This window comes from Zalophus californianus, chromosome 3 (genome assembly GCF_009762305.2).
Source record: "Zalophus californianus isolate mZalCal1 chromosome 3, mZalCal1.pri.v2, whole genome shotgun sequence".
In the NCBI taxonomy this organism is placed as follows: Eukaryota; Metazoa; Chordata; class Mammalia; order Carnivora; family Otariidae; genus Zalophus; species Zalophus californianus.
The window spans coordinates 156,111,312-156,133,073 of record NC_045597.1 but is presented as its reverse complement, the minus strand read 5'-3'; the positions used below and the strand labels follow the sequence as shown (position 1 = coordinate 156,133,073).

The following is a 21,762-nucleotide window of genomic DNA, read 5'->3' as shown; positions in this document are numbered from 1 at the left end:
CCTCCCCTCAAAGTTGTCTTCACCAACTAAACCAAATGGCTGATGGCTAAGAGAACCAATACCCCCTAGTTGGAAGTAATCAAATGGGAGAAAGATACCTAAGAGAGCCAAATCAAATGAAAGGAAGAAATAAGCTCACAGGCTGAGCATGGTACATGAAACACTTACCAAGAGACAGCTGTCCAAACCAAAAATGGTTTCCTTGCCACAAGAGTTAAATTAAGCACCAAAAGTCGATGGTACCCTGTCGGGGTGGGGCTCCGGGGATGGTCCCTAGAACAGAGATCCTAGGCAGCACCAGACTCCTATTACTGACTAGGGGCCAACAAACCACAGGCAAAGAGCTCCTGGTTGGCTCACCAAATTTATAACTGAACCCAAGTTTATATGCCCAACACACAGCAAAAACAATCACTGAGACATTGTAACTGAACCCAAGTTTGTATGCCCAACACACAGCAAAGCCAATTACTGAGACATCATGTATGCAGCAAGGAAAGGGTTTATTTGAGAGGCAAACAAGGAGACAAAGAGATGAGATGCAAGGAGAGCAAGCCTCATATCTGCCTCCTCTCCATATCTTGCAAGAAGAGCAAGCCTCTATCTGCCTCCAAGGAGGAGAGTTAGGGATATTTAAAAACAAAAAAAAAAAGTCTGCAGCTGTGCTTGTTAGTCTCATTAACCCTTTGGTTACCAGTTTCACACGAAACACAAAAACTGCTGGTGGTCTGTACAATATTTAAATTGTCATGTCATGTTTTAAATGTACAGTACTCAATTTGTTTATTACAAGAATTCTAAATATCTTGATTTCTCTACTTATTTACATACAAGAGAGTATCACAGGAATGCAAATACATGAGTGACATCCTAGGTGTAATTTTAAACCTGTGTTAAATGTTTTTTCCTAAGTAAATCATTCATAAACTTTGCAACTTCAGTTCACAACTGCTATACAAATGTGTGCTTGAGAATCATTTGGATGAAGTATGCATTAGTCAGCGTAGACTAAGCAGCTACTGCAAAGAACCTCTCCCAAAAGGACAGTGGCTTAAGAAAAAATCAAATTTATTTCTCGCTCAAAAACAATCCAAGATGACTGCTCCAGGTCTGTGAACAGCTCTGCTCCAGTCAGAGACACATCAGCCTTACATGGGTGCTATTCCAATCAGCTGTAAAACAGAATCGAAGTCCAGGTACAGACATTTCTTCTGAAGCAGCAAATGAAGCAGACATTGCATGCATCACTTCTCACATTCCAGTAGCAACAACTTAGTCACATGGCCTCAATCAGCTATAAGGGACTGGGAAATACAGCTTCAACTACAAGTTAAGGAGTTTCTCAAGCATTCTGTGAAAGTTAAGGATCCTTTTCTAACCATAGCACAAAGAGGATCCTTGGGGTTGAGATAGGAATGGAGGAAATGTTGCCTAAATCCACTTATTACTCAACCCTAAATATTGGCCTTTACAGAACTCAGCTTTGCCCAAGCCAAGATATTCTATTGTCTCTTGAGTTCAGGAGTTTCTAAGTTTTTGTGCATTGACAATATGTTATTTTTGTAACTGTTTTTTCACTTCAGCAAACACACTGAGTTATTTATTCAAGCCTTCTGGGTAAGACATCTATGAATGATCCTACTGCACAAGAAAGGACTAGATTCTGGAGGACAGCTAGCAGTTGCCACCACACATTTAATTTAAATTTCATCTTTTGTTATTGATTTCCAGTATATCATCAGTTAAAAGTTTAAGTGTTCCATCACTGGATAACTTCTACATTAATGGCCAGGTTAATTCACAATTAAATAACTTTATCATTGTGCTAATTACAATACTTCTGATGGAAAGATTTTGCTTTAGATGCAAATAAAAAAGAGATCCACTAATATTTTCTGGTAAAATTCACTAATATTTCAAAATTAACATCAGAACTAAATGTTTAGTGAGGACAGTGGCTGTAACTTGCTATGGGAAGTTGCGGGGAGCAATCCTGAGGGAAATTCTGGGCTGCTGTTAATGCGCTATTTCTTAGGTGCTGGTTACACTGGTGTGTTCACTTCATGAAAATTTGTCAAACTTTATACTTAACATTTGGGTACTTTTCTGGAAGTGTGTTTTATTTCAGACAAAGCAATTTTTTAAAAAGATTTTATTTAATTAATTTATTTATTTATAGGGCATGAGTAAGGGGAGAAGAAGAGGGAGAAAAAACATAATCTTAAGACGACTCCACGCTGAGCACAGAGACCAAAGCGGGGCTCAATCTCATAACCCTGAAATCACCTGAGCTGAAATCAAGAGTCAGACGCTTAACAGACTGAGCCACCCAAAATAATTTTTCATCCTTAAAAAATATGTATTTCAGGGACACCTGGATGGCTCAGTCAGTTAGGCATCTGCCTTTGGCTCAGGTCGTGATTCCAGGGTCCTGGGATCGAGTCCTGCATCTGGCTCCTTGCTCAGCGGGGAGCCTACTTCTCCCTCTGTCTACAGCTCCCCCAGTTTGTGTGCTCTGTCAAATGAATAAGTTAAAAAAAAGAATATATATTTCAGGGGTGCCTGGCTGGCTCAGTTGGTGGAGCATGCAACTCAATCTGGGGGTTTTGAGTTCAAGCCCCACTTTGGGTGTAGAGATTACTTAAAAATAAAATTTTAAAATATATATATATTTCAACTTTCAATTAGCAAAATCAGCAATATGTAGCTTCTATAAGCAGACCTATATTTAACCATCTCCAAAGACAAATTTATTTTTTAACTTTTTATTTTAAATAATTTAAGATATGGGGCACCTGGGTGGCTCAGTCCATTGGGTATCCGACTCTTGGTTTTGTCTCAAGTCATTATCTCTGGGTTGTGAGATTGAGCCCCATGTCGGCCTCTGCTCTGAGTGTGGAGTCTGTTTGGGATTCTCTCTCTCTTCTCCCCCCGCCCTCCCACATACCTCACCACCATTCACACACTCTCCCTCTCTCTAAAAAAAATAAAAATTTCAAAAATAAAGTAATTTAAGACATAAATTGTAAATACAGTTCAGTTTCTATGCACTTTGCCCAATTTTCCCAATAATAACAGCTTATATAATCACAGTGCATTTTCAAAACCAAGAAACTGATACTCCTATAACTTAAGACCTAATTTCACTAGTTTTCATAAGCACTTAAAAATACTTAATAGAAAATCCATTTCTTAACCAAAAAGAAAAAAGATATTATTGGTAACCAAAGGATCTTGCTTAACAAACTGTATGATTATACTTAAAAGAAATAGAAGCAATTAGGGCTGATAATCTATCTCCATACCAAGTTCTTTTATAAAGGCTTATAAACATCTTTAATTATAGGCTTTCTATGCTAATTTTTCCTGCATGAAGTGCCAAATTACAATTTTTTAATTTTTAAATAAAATTAGACACCTATATCAAGAACAAACTGAAATATACACTAATTGCTAACAATACAAATCTTTCTACAGTTTGTCTAAAGAAGATAATTATCTTTATTTCATATAGACGTAATAGAATAACAGGTTTAACGTAAAAAGGTATTTCAGTATACTAAACACTCTTATTTTATAAACAGAAATCTAAGACCCAGAGAAGGTATATGACATGATTAACGCGATATTTCAAGTATGTGGCAGTTCTCTAACTTGAATGTCTCGGACTCTCTCTGCAACACCAGCATATTTATATATCATCAAACCATAACACTGTGAGATAGTTACTAATGTGACTCATCTACAGTATACTACCAAAACATTTTTAACGGGAAATCAAATTGTCTCCCATTACTTACAGTTAACATAAAAAAGTCACTAAGATTATCAACAGATTAGTTAACAAAATGATTGCTCAACATAAGAAAAATAACTAATAGACACTAAAATTTCTATTTCCAACAATAGGTTGCTATTACTGGAAAAGCCAGTAGTATATCCTGTGTATAATCTATTCAACATTTAACTTAAAAAAAAAAGTTTACTCAAGAGGGTATTTTTTATTTTTTTATTTATTCATTTGTCGGAGAGAAAGAGGGAGCACAAGCGGGGGGAATGGCAGGCAGAGAGAGAAGCAGGCTCCCCGCTGAGCAAGGAACCCTACGCAGGGCTCGATCCCAGATCCCAGACCCCTGGGATCATGACCTGAGCTGAAGGCAGCGGCTTAACAGACTGAGCCACCCAGGCGCCCCAAGAGAGTATTTTTTAAAAGGAAAATGAAAACCAAATGAAAAGAATCAGTAGTTTATATCTCGGCTCACTCATACATACACATACACACACCTACACACACACAAATAATCATAGGAAAAATACTATAAATTTCTTAGTAAGGTTTTAAAACCAAGCATTTCAATGCTCCAGGATTGTTACTTTGAAGGATAATGGAGGACAGCAAGATCAAAAGAAAAAAAAAAAATCACTAAAACACTCAACCTGGATTATATAGATATATCATACTTTAAATAAACTTAATGTGAAAATCCATTTAATAAATGTACACAGTATCCCAATTTCATAAAGGACTTCATTTTTTAAAAGGTTTCATTATAGAACTTCTTTAAATAATCGTAGAAATTAGTTTTATGTATGTCCTGAATCACATTAACTGGCATTTATACCACTGAATGACTTCATTAATCTTTACCCTTATTGGTAGTCAGATACAGATTTGGTTTCCCTCTGTGATTCCACAGCCGTACACACAAAATGAGACTGTTTGCATATAGAAGAAACACTACTCTGGGAGTCAAAGACCTCAGAGATCTGGCTCTGCCACTCACTTGATAAGAGCTGCTGGGCAAATCACTTAACCTCTTTAAGTCTTTTCACCACTTATAAAGTGGGGATATTAATCCCTGTTCTATTTCACAGTAATTATGACAACAAAGTAAAATAACAAGTATGCTTTAAGTGGTAAAAGCGTTAAACATTTTTCCATTTTACTTAAATGCTATTTAAGTGCAAGTTATTAATGGTAATATAACCAGGATCTATTTTAATTCCCATTTCTGACATACACGCTGAATACAGTATTTTGTACATAGTAAAGAACCAAGGATCAGAAACCTTTGTCCCTAATTCATCCCAGCACTGTCACTGTTTCCAATCTGCAAAACAGGGAGAACAGCACCTACATTTATCCATCAATTGAACGAATGTATATAAAGCTGTTTTGTAAAACAAGTATATTACCCTAAGGTATTACTACTATTAAACGCGGCACTAAGTATCTTTCACTTAACTTCCAAAAAGTATATATAACCGGGGGGAGAGGGGGGAGTCCCTTTGTTTCGATTCCTTTGAAAAAGTGCTACCAAAAATATTCAAGAGCACATTCAGCATTAGTGCATCCAAGACCAATTCTAGATTACAATACACCCAATTCACTAGTTAGTATTTGAGAAGTAGGAAAGAATTATCACCACACACCAGTTTCATTGACATATGAAACTTTTCAAGGCATAAGAAAAAAAAAACTCTTCATGGCATAAAATTATTTCAGTAATGAGTTCTTAGCAGGAACAGCTAAATCCTTGTACAGCTTCAAGTTTTGCCTTTTCATTCCCCCACTTGACCAGATACCTAATCTACTAAGGCCGTATTTTAGTTTGGAATGCCAATGTAGCTCTTCCCAAGAAACAAGCACCATTCAATCTTTTAGTATTTCCACTGAGATTCATACATATAAAAAGTCAGATACATGCTATAAGTGAACTTGGGTGTGTGTAATTTAGTGAAGCTCCTGTTTCACTAACTTTAACAAGAGAGAATAAAAATATCTGAGCCTAGATTCAATGAACCAAATCATCAACATATCAAATCCATCTTTATTGTATTTTAAACTTTCAGGTACAAACCTACATTTTTCTCATTGTATGTCAAAACAACTATCTCAAGTCTCTGCTTTTCAAGTTTTGGTTACAGGGAGCCTGGAACCATACTGTTGAAAGCCACCTATGATATTCCTGTGTCTGTTCTGCTACTTGTGAATACAAAGAACATTTGATCTAACATTAATGAATGTAATGGCTTTTATCAGTCACAAATACTGAGATGCCTTTTGAAACTACTAAAATGTTTATGATTTAGGTTATCCTTTAAGTAAATAGACTTCAACCTCTTTCACTCCAAATGCATACAAACCTACATAACATGCATCATGAAGAGGACTTAAGAGTGTTAACCTTAGGACCTGAATTAGGCACACATGCCTAACTGACTCATCACCACTGGCAGTTACCTTTATTCTAAGAATAGTTACTGCCACTCTCAAATTTTTTATCACTCCATTCAACTTGGCTCTTCCCTTTGCGTCACTGTTACATGTCCCTGATTTTGCACCAGCTTGTTGTTCAGAAGCACTGCAGTTAAAATGATCCTTTCCATGAGGACAGAAAAAAAATCATAGAACATCCAAGGCAATCTTTTACATTTTTTTAACCTTTTTATAGATTTACAATATTTTTTGATAATGCTGACAACACAAGCTATGTCTTCCTCACCATGGAAGCTTTCTGTGTGATTAATTTTAGGTGTCCTTATAGTTATTTTAAGCCATCAAAGTCCCTTTAATTGTTGAACAAAGTGAAGATTCAAGCTGTCATTTAACAAAATCTTAAAAAATCTAATTCAAAAGTCAAAGCTACTTAATTTTTAGTAGCAAACTACCAATTTCATTATCAATTATCAATCTTCTTTATTATCAAGTTTAACAATGTCCAACATATAAGAAAATTATAAATTCTTTTATAAACATAGCCTTCTTAGGGCACATTCCTTTCTAACAGAGCTACATTCAGATACAGAGGTGAGATAGATTCTGTGATATATATGCACATAGAAAAATAAAAAGGAAAAGAAATTAAGTATTAATGCCAGAAAAAAACAAAGTTGTACAGGAAAGAAAAAAATAAGTTTATTATAATAGCTACATATTATAACATTTATGTCATAAAAATATAACACTAAATACTGTTCTAAACCAAAATTACAGGATAATTGTACTGAAAAACAGGGGTATAGAAAATGGGAGAAGGTTCATAAAGGGGAGGAAGTGTGGTAAATCCTCATCTTTCACTTAACAGATAAATGACTTAAATTAAAAATCAACAAGTTTAATGAACACATTGGAGACATGGCAGTGAATAACAAAATAATCGACTAATGAAACAAAAGGAGTTCCCTGTCTCTCTAGGCAGAACATGAAAGAAGGAAGACAGGGAGGACTGATTTTTTCCTTTTCCCTAAAAACTTCAAAGAACTATTAAATACTTTATATTCATGTAAAACTCTGATTGAAAAAAACTAAAAATAGGCTTAAATAAACCAAGTTGCAATTACTCAGTTGGGAAAAAGAAACGAGAAAGAAACTAAAAATAAACACAGCAATTATAAATCTTAAGCTTTTGTTAAACAAAATCACATTTTGTCACATGTGAAAGAAAATGAATTACTTACAGTTTCAAGATTTTCACAAGCATTTGTAGAGTTTTAATCACAATATGCAATCACTTTAATTTCAATTTGTGCTATTATTTTTGGTTACTTGCTTGGACAATTTCAAAGATGTAGGGAGAGACTACAAAAATTAACACTTTTCAGGTCTTGTTACATACTTCCAAATTGGTTTCTAGGGATATTAAGTTTGGTTATACTGCCACCATCAGTATGATCATAGCATTCTCTTTAGTACTTGGTACTATTAATTTTGGAGTGAAAGATTTTGCCTTATTTTTATTTATACTTTTATCATTTTTCCTGGTGTCTCAATTCTTTTTTTTTTTTTAAGATTTTATTTATTTGACAGAGAGAGAGAGCACGAGAGCAGGAACACAAGCAAGGGGAGTGGAAAAGGGAGAAGCAGGCTTCCTGCCGAGCAGGGAGCCCAATATGGGACTCGATCCCAGGACCCGGGGATCATGACCTGAGCCGAAGGCAGACGCTTAACGACTCAGCCACCCAGGCACCCTGGTGTCTCAATTCTTACCAACATATATGAGCTTTTATATAACAGGAGTTGGTCATATTTCCTGCAAAAAACATCTTCGGTTCTGTGCAGTGTCTTTTCTTTTTATTTTAATTAGTGTTTTCCCTTTTATGTATGTACAGAGGTTTTCATATACATGCAATGAAACCTAGGAATTTTTTTGCAATTTCTTCTATGGTTTCTAAATTTAAGAAGTTTTTTGTCCCAATATTTTCTTCTTAAAATAATTAAAATTAACATGACCCCTAAATTCATTTATTTTTTTTAAACTTTATTTATTTATTCATGAGAGACAGAGAGAGAGAGAGAGAGGCAGAGGGAGAAGCAGGCTCCCAAGGAGCAGGGAGCCTGACGCGGAACTCGATCCCAGGACCCTGGGATCATGACCTGAGCCGAAGGCAGACGCTTAACCATTTGAGCCACCCAGGCGCCCTAAATTCATTTATTTTTTAGGGAAAAGAAAAATATCCATTTAACTAATAAATAATACATACTTATCTGTTAACTAAAAAAGTTTGTATTTATGGGCGCCTGGGTCACTCAGTTGGTTAAGCAACTGCCTCCGGCTCAGGTCATGATCCTGGAGTCCTGGGATCGAGTCCCAAATCAGGCTCCCTGCTCAGCGGGGGGTCTGCTTCTCCCTCTGACCCTTTTCCCTCTCATGCTCTCAAATAAATAAAAATCAAAAAAAATAAAATAAAATAAAAAAGTTTGTATTTTATCCTCAATAAATTTTCAAGTACTTGTATTTAGGCAAAAATCTTCAGAGGAAAAGCCCTAACATTTGCTTTATAAATTATAAATTATATAATATTTATAGTGAATTTAAAGAGCACTTTTTTCCTAAAATCTTTCAGTGATTTGATTTTAATATACCATTATGATTTCCTTCCTCATTTTTTAATTGGTATGATTATTTTCTTGAAAATAAACATATTTACACTATGTACATCAAATTATTCACTCTATTTGAAAACTAGAGTATTCAAATTTAAAACAAATTCTTAAAAAGTGTGTTCCAAACATTAACAAATTATGAAGTCAGTTGAAGTTCTGCACTAAGAAAGTTCCACTGGAATGGAAAACATGATCTCACTGCTTTATAATATATATTATGTAGGATATATAATATCTAACTCTTCTTTGTTATATAATGCAATTTTATATATAATCATGTAATAAACATTACAATTGCATAAGATGTTTTTCTAATATACTGACTAATCTCACTGCTTTATTATATAACTAATCATATTCTATATATCTTGATAAGGCATATAAAATCAATCTTTCCATAGCCCCCTTCATCTAGAGGCTATGATCCTCTACAACATAGCACAAAGTATATTTCTTCCCATATAATCAGAATAGAGTAATAATTCATCCTCAGGAGAGATGTACTGAGAAGTATTACACCAAAACATTTGTTCACAGACCTGTAGACATGCAATCTAAGTTACTTTATGAGAGGTGTGAAAGTAGAGAAGAGGAAAGGGAAGCAAACAGGAGCAGAGAGAAGGCATATAAGTAAGTATGAAACATTTTCTGCTCTGAAGGAGGTACAAGGAAGACACTATCACCTTTTAAATTAGAGAAGGTAAACTGTGAGAGATGCTGCGTTAGTATAACAATTGATGGAATTAGGTGGTAACCCAAGGTTGAAGGCCAAGGGCTTCATATTCCAACTGCAAGCATAATAAAGGTGCCATTCCTCCCATGGAGGGAAAATGGAAAGGGATAGAAACAAAAAGCATCTATACCATTTAGGTAAAACAAAACAAAACAAAACAAAAACACCTGAGAACTCAGATTATTACCCACAAATTTCTATTTGAATGTTTTTCTACTAGTTTTTAACTCATATAGGTTCCAGGAAAATTTAACTATCTTAAATAACAGCAACATATCAGATAACTATAAAACATTAAGAACTGGGTCCAGGGGTTGGCCGACTTAAAAATGCCAGACAGTTACTATTTTAGGTTTTGTGGGCAGGGCAGACTCTAAGGCAACTACACAATTCTGCCATTATGGCACAAAAGCAGCCATATACAATACGTAAGTGGATGTGGAGGCTGTTTTCCAATATTTAATTTACAAAAGCAGGATGATTTGGTAGATGGGCCATAGCTTGCTGACCCTTGACTTAATCTACACATTTTTTTTTAATTACAAATTCAGCAGACAACTGTAGGGGAAACCACTATTTTAAAACTCAAAACTCACAAAATACATAAGGTGAGTTCAGAAAAAAGCTTACAGGTATGAGGGCATGGAAATGGTTTCTTTTTTATTTACAGGCATTAAAGTAATAGGACAGTGGAATGCAGACCTTTGTGATTTTGTTACTACAACTGAAGACCATTTAGATTTTCTAATTTCTATGTGAATGAAAATAAATCTAAAAACTGAAGTGATCAATGACTAATAAGTCTTAATCACTACAGGATTAAAAATAACTTTCATACATAAGATCACAGTATTCTTATTTCTAGCCCTATGACATAATCTTACTATATTAGTAAGAGAAAGGTATTTCCTACAATGTTCTGATTCACTTTTCTAATCCCCAAAAACTTCTTTTCTGAATGGAATGGATGGTCCCCAAAAGTAGGGTATGTATTATTAAGTATAAATATGGCTGTTATAAGTGTTACTGAAAGTGCAAGTATTACCTCATATCTCACTCTATTTCAGAAGTAAAATATCTACACTATAATGAATTATAAAATATAATTATAAAATTAGGTAATTATAAAATTATCTACCACTCTTAGTTAAAACAACTTATTTGAATAAGGTTTTAGATTTTATCCTTATACTCACAACCTGTAACCACTGCCACCCACCACTACCCCATTCTAATAACATCTTTTAACATGAAAATCAAGTATTAAAAATCTATTAAATATCCAATCCCTATATCTAGCCATCAAAAAACCCTATGTTCTGATAATAGGAAAAATAAAATTTGACACTATTATATGTCATGTCATAGAACAATCTGTTGTTTTAACATGTCTGAACATTGTGTGGTCTCAAACAGTTGGAAATAATTTCAATAATGCTATTGTTATTTTTTTTTTTTAGATTTTATTTATTTATTTGAGAGAGAGAATGAGAGATAGCATGAGAGGGAAGAGGGTCAGAGGGAGAAGCAGACTCCCTGCTGAGCAGGGAGCCCGATGTGGGACTCGATCCCGGGACTCCAGGATCATGACCTGAGCCGAAGGCAGTTGCTTAACCAACTGAGCCACCCAGGCGCCCATGCTATTGTTATTTTAAACTTCACAATTTCAGTAGTAAATCACCTTCACACCTACTAGACACATTTTTGGATATTCTAATTGCAGTCAATTTTATTTTATTGAAAATACATTTTGCTTATTTTGGAAAAAACTTAGAAAGTCATTGTATGGCCAACTCACAGAACTTACAAAGAGAAATTAATGAAAATAGTTCAGCCTATTGATAATTGGTCTAATTTGAAACCGTATAGTTTATATGACTACAGGAAATCTTGTGGTTATTACAGTCCTTGAGACTCTATTTTTCAGAAATAATTCTAAGTCACAGATCAAAATAAACTTGAATTTAAAAAAACTCGTCATGTAATTTTAACATTCTCAAATTTTATTTTCAGTACAATTGAGGCAATACAAAGCTATATGGGACTAAATTAAGCCAGAAAGCAAATTTTTTACCACTATTTTCACACCATAAGCCCAGATTAAATGAATAAAATTGCTTTTATTCATATACAAAATTAATCTCAAAAACACACTTTTACCATATACCTTTCCTCCTGCTTTCAAAAATCCCACATATACTCTTGCAGGGAAACTTGGCATTTTACTGTCCTATCTCCACCCAAACTCACTCCATACTTGGAAAACTAGGGGCTAAAAGCAACCAAAGTTAACCAATTCAAAATGACTATGTCCATCTTATTAGTGACACTAACCAGATGGAGGAAACCCCAAAAGAGTCTAGCTATAATCTAGCACTATGGAATCAAATTCTAATTTAAATAGATCTTGTTTTGGTGATTAACATACATACATACATACATACATACATACATACATAAATAAATAAATAAATCGATCTTGTTTTAGGAAAAGATGAAGGTGAAGGAGAAGCTAACACTAGGGGGAAGCATCGAGCTGCTGGGACTGTCCGGGCTTTCTTCTTACGTGTAAATTTTAAATCAAGGCTAGTATATTTTTAATGAAAATTACATTATAATGAAAGGCAACTTTATAGGGTTATAAAATTTGTTATAAAGGAAAAACGATAGCTTTAATTGGCTACACTTCTTCCCATTTTCTACTGTGTAATCTCTTGCATCTTGAGTATCAGTTTAAAACGACTAGTAATGTTTAAGATTTTATTTATTTGAGAGAGAGAACGAGGGGAGGGGCAAAAGGAGAGGGAGAGAATCTCAAGCAGACTCCGCGTTAAGCTCAGGGCCCTATGCAGGGCTCTACCTCATCACCCCAAGATCATGACCTGAGACAAAACCAAGAGTCAAACACTCAACAAACTGAGCCACACAGGCACCCCAATAATGTCCTGCTGATAAAAGCAAAACCCTGGGCATTTCCATTGAGGTAAGCACTACAGAGACAAGGACTAACATTTTTATCCAAAGTATTTCCTTGGGTTAATGCTAAATTTAAATTTTGTTAAGTTTTTAAACTTGATTTAAAAGGTTGACAAACAAGCTTTGCCCATGCATTATATAATGTCATGGGCATTGTGACAAAAAGTTGTGGAGTGTGTGCCGCCTCAAGGATTTAGTAGGGCAGGGAAAACAAAATGTACATATAGAATTTTAAGTTAAAAAATATGAGCAGCAGAAAAAAAATTCTAAGGATTATTATATGTAAGTAACAGAACAATAACAACAGGATAACTGTATCTCTGGCAAAGGCCCAGTAGAAACCATTAAACCTCATTCTGGGGATAATCAAGTTATCAGAGGTAAAGACAGAAAGTAGTCCTCTAACCACTAATGAAAAACTGAAACATTTGTATGTAGAAAAGAAGGTAGTATGAACTAAGTTTTCCTGCAGCCCTTTGTTTCATTATGTAATTTATAAAGATCACCCATGAGGTAGGTTTTTTAGCACAAGTTCATAGATAAAAGATTAAGATAAACTTGCTTACCAAATTAGTTAATGGGTCATAGTTTTAAACCCTAAGTCTCACTCCAAAGCCCTCAATTCTTTCCAATACTGTCAATACTTGGGGACAGAGAGGTTGGAGAGAACTGAGTAACGAGATAAATTCTCTTTAATTATAATGTAACTGTAATTTCCCTTGCTACAACACCTATATCCTATATTCTCCATAAAACAGTAAAAAACTAAAACAAAAACCCACCCCTACTTGCATACCATACTCGAAGCCTCCTAAAAGTACTTCAAAATCAGGTGCTCAAAAGGGGGGAGAATCTGTTGGCTTTTAAATTGTAGAATATTAACTGGTAATGGGAAGAACAAATACTACTTATCACACAACATATTACTGATGTCAACTCCTAAGAAAGGTCTTCCCTGACCACTTATTTTAAAGTAGCATCAAAGTCCTTCTTAGAAACACAGGGATTCTTAACCAGGAGTCTGTGTATAAAATCCAGGCTTGTGAATCTAGATTTAAAAAAAAATACATTCTCATTTTAATCTCTGAAAATTATTCTTTCAGTTATGAATGTAGGCAAAACCACAGGAATATGTAGTACCTGACACTTTATCAGAAAAAAGTCATACAAATTATATCCTTTAATGATCATTTAGTCCTCACTAGTCTGAAATTAGGCATTAGAACTGAAACTACTCTTGATATTTAATGCTCTACTAAAGCACGGATTCCTTCATCTTATTTAATATTTTGATTATTTCAATGTAATTGGGTTTGTTGTAATCCTATATATTCCACATTTAAAAATCATCAGTCTCATCACACACACACACACACACACACACCCCTCCAGTACATCAATATTCATTAAGTATAGGGATGTGGGTTGTCTGGTATGGACCCCCAAGTCTTGAACAGTGACTGACTCATAAAGGTACACAAAATTTGTAGGACAAGACGTCCTAAAAAAAGAAAAAGAGAGAGAGTATACAAAAGTCTTGATTTAAGGCTTTCCGCTGCATTACAATTAACTACACTCTAAATTTCCAGCTTTTCCAGTATATTATGTCCTTAATTATGTAAACCTGTCACGTTAGTTTTGCTCCATCGAGAACGACTCAGTTTCAAAGTAAAACTAGAATACCGAACAGTGTATACGACATTAAATGAAAGAAAACAGTATAACCTACTTTTTAAAAAATTATGTGCTTTACTGTTACTCTTTACTACTTAAAACAGGGACTTGTGTGAAGGACCCTTCCAATGAGGGCTGCGGATGTTGCTGATGCTTCTTCCTCGTGCCCAACTCCTCAAGACAGCCCATGTGGACAGGCTCCCACGTGAACAGTTCTTTACATAAGCCAGGGGAAGATCTTCAACATCATCGCCTGCGCCCTCATAAGGCCCCTTCTTAGCTGGGGTACTCGAGGATCCCAAAGGAGAAGCGAGTTGAGCAGACCCCTAGAGCAGGGGAGGGCCGCGGCAGCTCTCCTACTACTTCCCCAGCCGGGACCCACGCCGCTCACCGCCGAGGGCTTTCAGGAACAAAGCCGGGGCCGCCACGCCACCTTCGGGCCCACCCGGCCTCCTCCACCGACTCAGCCTCAGCCCCACCCTCAGCCCTCAGCTCCGGGGACCCCAGCGGGCTCAAGTATTAACTCCCCCGCGTCCCGCCTTGGCTTTTCGCTTGGTGGGGGAAGGAAAGCCTCCACGAGGCCTCCCGCGGTAGGAGCACAGGCGCCACCGTCCGTTAGCCTCTCGGTGCCGAAACAGCGGCTCCCAGGCTCCATCCCGGGGGCCCCTCGTCCGACCCCAGGATAGACCGGAGAGAAGGACGGGACAGGAAAAATCGGGCATTCGTCGCCTCCGCAAGTCCTTCAAGGCCTGACTGCGGATCCCTCCCACCCTCCGGGCACAGGGTCCCCGCCTCCTCTGGCGACGCCACCCTCGGCCCCCAGGCCGCCCGCGCGCAGACCCCTAACCGCCGCCGCCCGCCCAGCGGTCACTCCCCCACTCCCCGCGCGGGTCCCCAGCCTCAAGAGGAGGCTGGGTCAAGCGCGGGGTCCCGCACGCGGAAAGAAGACTGCCCGGCCGCCAACCCCGCGGCAGCCCAGAGCGCACACGAGGAGCCGCGGCGCCCCAAGCGCAGCCCACCGCGCGCTCTGCTCCGGCTCGCCGCCGCCGCCGCCGCTGACTGCAGCGCCCGGATCCCCGAGGGACCCAGCCCGGACTCCCCGGTTCTTGTCTCCCTTTCGACCCCCCCGCCGTCCCGGGACTCGCAGTCTCCGCCGCGCATGGGGCCGGTTCTGGGGGAGGGAATGTAAACAAATCGGGGTTTTATAGTTACCTCACACTCGAGTGCCGTGTGCATCTCCTCTCCGCTCGGTACCAAACCCCGGCTGCACCAAATCGTGTATTCACCAAAGCCGGCTGCGCTAAGTGCGTCGCGGAGGCCCGCGCGTCAGACACCACGCTACGCTACCGGCGTACAAGGCCCACTCAGGTCCCTGCGCAGCCGCACCCCGTCCGCCTATGGGTGCTACGCTCTGGGCGTACACGCACCACCCAGCCATTCACTTCGGATAACGCAACTTGCGGAAGGGAACTGCACCACTCTCGGATTCCACACGGACAGACCAAGCAGTAGGAAATTCGAGTCTACGCAAACTGCGGAACTCCGTGGCTCCGCGGTAGTTTTGTTCCAAGAAAGGACGCTGCGGGGGAGTTGGGGCGGCTTCTAACGCATGCGTGGAGCGCCCTTTACCGCTCGCCTTTTCTCCTGGTTTTGCGTGTCGGTTGCTGCAGCCCTGGGGAGGCGGATGAGTAATGTAAGCTGTAAGCGCAAACGCTTTAGCCAAAAGGTATCAGATTGATAAATTGAGAGATTTATCGTACACGAGTTAAAACATCTACACTAACTTAACCCATCCCCTTTGTTAAAATAACCTCTCAGTCTCTTAGGGCAAAAAGGAACTACTATTTAGTGCTAAGTACAAGGTCGTTTGCATAGTTCTCTCCCCACCCCACAATTTATTCTCAAGCGCACTTCCTGTGGGCCTTACAAGCCTAAAAGAAAAAGTTGACTTCAGAGAGCATGTCGCGCACTTACGGTAATTCTTGAGACTGGCAACCTTCCAGGGTTTTCCACCACCACCTACTGCCTAATTCACTGATTATTTCATAACACCCAAAGGCAAAAACTCCTGATCCAGCCAAGCAATTCCATGGACTCCTGCCTACCTCGTGCTCATTCTTGCTCCCATTCCTTTGCTCACACCATACCTACCATCTGAATTGTCTCCTCCCCTTTTCTTAAGCAATTCATAACCCATACTTTCTTAAAAGGTGGCTCTGGACACCTTCCCTTTGCTCCATTACTTTGCTTCCTGCAGTTATTTAATCTTCTTGGTGAGGCTTATCTGTATTCTGTCTGGTGTGCCTATTTCTGCATCCAGCCAGAATCTAATAGAGTGAGTTCTGGGGTGCCTTAGTGATGTCCAGCAGAGTGCATAAAACTATGATCAATAGTAATAGCAAGCTTTACTATGTGTCAAGTACTTCCTAAGTGCTTTACATATATATTAATTTCATGCTCATAACACAGTGAAGTAGATATTATTATCCCACCCCAGGAAACTGAGGCACAGGAAGTTAAGTAACTTGCTTAAGATGACAGAACAGATAGGAGGATCCAAACCCAGTTAGTATGGCTACATATCCTGCTGTTCAGCATATTTATCTTTGTGAAGCAAGATTCTATTTTTGTTTTGTATCTCTACAAAGAACATCTTTTAGGTACTTAGTTAATGCCTATGGACTGTCAAGATACTAAGCTTCTCATACCCCTTCTTTCCTGTCTGGGAAAAGTCAGTCCATTGACACCCCCTCCCCAACTACTGCAAGTTTCCAAAGCTGTTATTAGGCAGAGAGAACTCCTGAGGTATAGGGGAGAAATCAAGTCTGATCCTCGTGTCAAGTCTCACCATATCACTAACTGTGGGAGACCATGATCATGGTCCTAAGATTCATGGATAAATTAAGGGAATTGGTCTAAATTTATCCTCAAGTCCTTAGATCTCAAAAGCAGAACTAACATCCTTAGATTTCATAAAATCAATATGGTACGTCTTCTAGGTACAAAGCATTAAAAGCTTCCAAATTACCCTTATATTTTAAGGCTCATAATTATTTTATTAATTTTAAGGCTCATAATTATTTTATTGACATTATTTTCAGTACCTTTACCATATATGCAATCTCTTTCTTCTGAATATCAATAAGATACAGTACCTGCATTCCTTATATCTTAGGGTACCCACAATGCCTTTTCACTTTAAAGGCTAATTAATGTTCAGCTGGTTCACATAAGTGCAGCTGAACTGATTCATCACATATTCAAATACTTCCATACAAGTTTGTCAACAGCTGCAGTTCTGAGTCAAATTCCTCAAGAATTCAAATTCCCCACCCCTGTACCAGCCCTTTCTCTCAGGATTCTCTAGACCTCCCACATTTCAGGAACTAAGGGGTTAATGCCTGGCTAAGGGGAGAAAGCTGCAGGGCCCACCGGTTACCAAAGACTTTCATTCTAATTGGTTGGTGCCCTTGCTTTACCAATTGTTACATATTTTAAATATCATCCTTGCATAAAACTATAGGGTAAACCTACTTGAAAATAGACCATGTCTCCTCCAACTTCTATACACTTACCCAAACATTCATATATGATCAAGTATATGCACTCTGATTAGGTCAAAGCTTAGAGTAAAATTACTACATATGGTAAATGAGCTGAAAACTAGTGTATTACTTTTCCTAGTGGGAAAAGGAATCTCAGCAAATGACTTGAAGGCTTACTCAAAATCACCTGCTGAGTTAAACAATGGAGAGTGCTGCAAAAACATCACTGTAATGTATGGTTTATTTTTGCCCATTTTATATATAGGGAATGTGTCAGAGTAAGGAAATTCTAATATGTTAGAATCATAGATCTATTTAAGAAGATCTTACTTAAGAAAGAGAGAGCAAGAGAGAGTGTTGTGTGTGAGAGAAAGGCAGGGGAGAGGAAGAGAGAGAATCCCAAGCAGGCTCCACACCCAGCGCAGAGCCCAACATAGGCCTAGATTATGACCTGAGCCAAAATCAAGAGTCGGACACTTAACCAACTGAGCCACCCAGGCGCCCAGAATAATAAAACTTTCCAAAAGGATTAGTATTTTTTTTTCTATCCACCCCATTTGATTCATAAAGAAGCTCACCTGAATTATAAAAATAGTATAGATGATTTGCAAAAGCTTGGGGGCCGGGGGAGAGAGAATATCGAATTACTTGTAAATGGTTTACCTTTCATTTGTTTTTGCTTATTCACATTGCTTCAGTCAGTTTTATTTCACATATCTAAAATTTTAAGCATGACTAATCTACCTTTGTGAGGCATGATATAATAAATCCGATGGCCTGGGGTGCCTGGGTGGCTCAGTCAGTTAAGCATCTACCTTCGGCTCAGGTCATGATCCCAGAGTCCTGGATCGAGCCGCCCCGCCCCGCAACTCCCTGCTCAGTGAAGCACCTGCTTTTCCCTCTCCCTCTGCTGCTCCCACTGCTTGTGGTTTCTCACTCTCTCTGTCAAATAAAAAAATAAAATCTTTAAAAAAAATTAAAAAATAAATCCAGTGGCCTTTTTTGCTCCTCAGAGGATTAGAAAAGAACCAGCTGCAATAAATACAGAAAATAAGAATCACACTTCCTACCTTAATCTTTAGTTGTGACTAAGGGAAGTCTGTGTCATAAACTTGGTTTCCCTCTAGTAGAGGAGAAAATTGTCACCATCCACAACAAAGTTAAGAACTCAAACAAAGTTAAGAACCTCAAAATTAACAGCTGTATACTCACTTTTGGAGACTATGTATTTCAGCCTGAAGATTGAGGCCCCCCCACTCCGGATCTGAAACCAGAGAAATGTAAGAGGAAAACCCCGTTTCTGTTCTTTAAGCTCCATAGCAAGGTGTGACATCTAACATGTCAAGCCCACGGTCAGGATGGGAAGTGGGATCTGTGGGGCAGTCTTTTCCTGATCCCTTGAGAAATTATGGCTCTGCCATCTCATCTTAAGACTCACCATTCCTAAAATTAAGATAGACTGTGCGAGTTTGCATGGAAGCTTTCATTAGAGCAGTGTGGCTGCCCTTGTAGCCCTTTCTAATGAGCAGGACTCATGTCACTGACAAGACCATCCCCTAAAATAGAGCCCACCACTTTGAGGACGGTACACAAAGGCAGGGCAGAGCAACCCATCCTACCCTGGTGAGAGACAAATTTGACTGATGTGCCTGTCAGGTGAGACCATTTTGAGTTGGTAGGCTTGTGCAATAAAATGAGTTTCAGGCTATCTGCACAAATGAAAATAGATTGAAGAAATGAAAAAACTAATACAAGAGTTCAAACAACTCCCCGCCTCCAGTAGAAAAGTTAACTTTTATGTCATTGCCTAGATGATGCTAACATTACACTAGGCAGATCCCTCAGTTTTGGTTCATTGCAATACCAACAAAAGAACTTTTAACATTAGACAGGAATGGACAACAATGGAGAGGATTAAAGTTTCTGATTTACCATGGCAAGTCCTTTCGAAAATAGGAATGAGACCTAGCCTAGGAGAAGTCGGAATACCCACTCAGAAGAATGAATGAAAGGAAGAAGCTCACAGCTGGAGCCATGGTGACAGGCAGACCACACACTTGCCCACATGACGGTAAAAGGAAGATGTCTTGCCCAGACCTAGTCTATTGTGCTCATCAATCCCCGGAATTCCATATTTAGAACTTTATTCCTGGGACTTGAACAGGGACTTTGACCCTAAGGGAAGTTACCACTATTTTATTACTTATTTATACTGCTGCGAGAGTATATTTTTTCATGCCTTTTCTGAAGAAGAGGAAGTTTTAACAAGGGAGGAAATATGATTATCTAGTTTCCTAAGGGTAGTGTGGTACAAAGGAACAGAAGGAACACTAGACAAATTGTCAACTTCTCAATCTTGCTTCTAGCCAGCCTTGTTCACTTACAGAATACTAAGATGAAGAAAACCAGTAGGTTTGGTAAGCAGTCACTTGAACAAAGCATGAGGGCCTAGATGCCAACAGGCAGCCATTTTGGATCTTTCAGAGCTCTGAAAGCACAGGAACAAAAATCAACTTTCCAAACCTTAACTCCTAGTCCAAAGGAATTTATAAAGCAACATAAATAATCCACACAAATATTGCAAATTCAAAGAGGATTTGTGGATGGTTATACTTCAATTTAAGGAAAATTATCAAAATGGAAGTAAATTAGCAATAAGTTACCATGTAAATCCAAGATTTTATTTATTTGAGAGAGAGAGTGCGCACGTGCATGAGCGGGGGGGAGGGGAGGCAGGCAAAGGGAGAGGGCAGGGGGAGAGGGCAAAGGGAGAAGCAGACTCCCCGCTGAGCACAGGAACTCAACCGTCTCCATCCCAGGACCTTGAGATCATGACCTAAAGACAAAGTCCGACGCTTAACTGACTGAGCCACCCAGGCACCCCTCCTTGTAAATATTTTTTAAAGCAGGTTCATTTGTTTAACTGGTTAAAATTAATAAACTCATTTTTAAAATTCATTTAAAATGTCACCACGTGAGAGCATATTTCAAATCTTGCCTAGAGATTCCAAGATAATTAATAATGAGACCCATTTCACAACTGAGATATATGAAAACAAATACATCTTTTAAAAATCAAGATACACTAGGTTTAGCTTAACAAACACTGCTTACCTTTATTTATTAAAAATTTGAGAGCAAGAATGCAGCAAAATTCTAAACATTAGGGAAGGCAATAAATGAATTGTCAAAACAAGAGTGGCTTCTAGGGATTTCCAAATTTTTCTTGCACTGTTTCTAAGTAAAGCTCAAGTTATATTTTATTTTTACTAGAATAAGCCATTTTTGCATTCTTCACAGAATCCCATAAACCACCTATTCTTACCGTTTCACATCTTTAGAGAAGTTTTAGATACTCCCCAATGTTTTTTGAGGAGTGATTCTGGCAGTGGCCAATAATTAAGAACCTACTATGCTTGGCTTGCTTCCTCATAGATGATCTCACCTACAGCTTCCAATGATTTCATCAACTCAGGTTTCATTCCAATTACAGTGACAGTTGCTTTCTCTAGGCAATTAGGTTTCAGTCTTTCTTCCCACCCTAAATACAGGAATACATATAGTTTAAAATGTGTCAATTAGTTTAAATGAGTTAAATATAATAACTTATTTTATCCCTGTACAGCCCTGCAAGGTAAATATGATTATGCCCATTTTAGAGATGAAGAAAACTGAGGTGGTTACATAGCATGTGGCAGACCCAAACCGTCTGGCTCTGGAGCCTATGCTCTTAACCCCTGCATTACTTGACCTCTTATATCAAAGCTATCCCAATTTTTGTGAGGGTATCTATATTAGTTTCTCTGCAAAGGTTGGTAATTAAGAAAAAAAATCCACAGAACCATAAACTGGTGGCTTTTCAGTCTGTAAACGTTGCAGGTCAATGGAAATTTTAAATGGAATAAAGAATAGCATAAAAAAATTTCAAGATACTTATAATGTGAACA

The 21,762-nt window shown here is 38.1% G+C and overlaps 1 protein-coding gene across 7 annotated transcripts in view; it reads right to left on the bottom strand.

The window, feature by feature from the left end:
• The window catches only part of SLC39A10 (solute carrier family 39 member 10), a 141,896-nt gene that overhangs the window by 60,776 nt on the left and 59,358 nt on the right, over positions 1 to 21,762 (bottom strand). The window contains exon 1 of one of the 7 annotated variants that reach the window (XR_003519001.1): positions 15,483 to 16,202. The exons of 4 other annotated variants lie outside the window; for them this stretch is intronic. The gene's annotated coding sequence lies outside the window, so the exon portion shown is untranslated. Of the gene's footprint in view, positions 1 to 7,461; positions 7,584 to 15,482; positions 16,203 to 21,762 lie in introns of those variants that run through there. 2 more of the 7 variants (XR_003519003.1, XM_027588503.2) reach the window with 2 other exon arrangements.